Consider the following 1,990-nt stretch of genomic DNA (forward strand, 5'->3'; position numbering starts at 1 on the left):
AGGCGAAAGATACCAAGTCAAAGAAACAAGTAGTGAACAAGGTGCAACTTCACAGACGGAAACAGGCCGGCCATGATCTTCCATCGTCTACTTAACTAGTACAAACTGATATACTATCATAACATAACAGAATCTCTCACTCATTTAAAGTGTATAATTTTGTATAAGTTAACAAATACATATCCCAATTGAAAAAGATTGCTTAAATGCATCAATACCCATTGTTCCCATTGTCATCATCCTCTCTTTGAGAGCAAAAAGAAATAGAATGGCAGATCTGAATCTTTTCCCTGTGATGAGGGCAATTACCAGTATTTGATTAAGAGAAATGAATGGAAAATGGTTCCTGCCACCACCAAAATCTTTTCTTGGTTAAGCTGTGGATCAATCTGTTACATCACTAAAGAGTTAAACTAAACCTTAGATTAATGTATGATTTCCATTGGTTTGATTATCTGTATTTATTAATCAAAAGAGAACAATTTCCAAGTCAAAATCATACTAATTAATTTTGTCGATCTGATCAAAGTTTCTATCAAAGATTCTTGCCTTAACCCTTCACTTAAATCGAAATTCTAACATGAATTTGTTTGAACCATTATAATTTATACATTTATTTTGTAAAATAAAGAAATAAAGGGGCTTAAGAATGGAAATGAAGCATATCCACCTAGGGGTGAGTTTAATTGCATTGGAATGGGCTTAGCTTAAAGCTTAAATTTTTGTGCTATCTTCAGTACTTTGTTTAAGTATTTGGGAAAGATTTGGTACATGGTACAAAATTGTATATGATGTACCCAAATTGTACTAGTGATTAGTCAATGTTGATGTACCCAGTTGTCAAGGATTTTATCAACTTTTTGGCTCATTTGTCATTAATTTAGCCACCAATATTAGGAAGTAATTGTGTTATTTATTTACAAATTTTTTTGTGATATTGTAAACTTTTTTTGTCATGTTCGATTAAATTATTTATATTTTATTTTATTTTAAATAATAATTAATTAATTATAGATTTTTCATTTTATATTCATGCAACATTGACGTGATATTGACACAATATTAATGTGAGATGTGAAAATACCACGTGATTATGTTATCATATTATATAAGCATACCACATATTTTTTCACTATTATATGATAAAAAATAACAAATGACGTTTTAATAATTAGTCAATAGTTAATTATATTTAACTCAAAATAAAATTACAAAAATTTAATTAAAATAATAAAAAATAAAAATATGTTTAAAATTTTCTAAATAATTCAAATATATTTTAAAATATTATACTTATAATAAATAATTATGCTATAAAAAATTATATATAAGAATTTCTATAGAGACTTTTATTTCAAAAGTAGATTGTTCTCTCTATAGCAACATAAGGACTGTTATGCTGCAAAAAGTGTTGCAAGTGGTATTATCAAAAGTACTTGCAATGATTTTGTACATATTCTTGCCGACAAAATGTAATCTGTAATTTGTACTAATCTATTACGTTATAATATTTTTTATGCAGCAAAAAAAATATTTGTTAAATTTATCTATAATTAATTTATATTTTAACCCACTATTCAACACAATAAAAATTTAAGATATATAAAAACTTATCTTATTTGAATTAATGAAAAGAGCACTAAATGAACTGTTAGTATTTAATTTATCATGATCTTTCTAATGAAATTTTTAATATTATTTTGTTGACAAAAGGGATGATGTAATCATAACTTTATATCGTGAATTTGTAATTATACGAAATTTTTATATAAGTATGTGTTAATAAAGTCACATATAAAATTAGAGTCTCACCCGCTTCTTTAGATCGTGTTATTAATTATACTATTATCTATTTATCAAGATTAAATTAACTTAATTTGATATTGATAAATTAAACAAAAAAAAATTAAATAATATAAATAATAAGCTAAGTCAACCTTTTTTTGTTACAATGTATATTAATTTCAAAATTTGAGAATGTCCCATAATT

The sequence above is a fragment of the Theobroma umbraticum genome, unplaced genomic scaffold, assembly GCF_002168275.2.
Source record: "Theobroma umbraticum cultivar Fairchild unplaced genomic scaffold, ASM216827v3 scaffold_56.0, whole genome shotgun sequence".
Classification (NCBI taxonomy): Eukaryota; Viridiplantae; Streptophyta; class Magnoliopsida; order Malvales; family Malvaceae; genus Theobroma; species Theobroma umbraticum.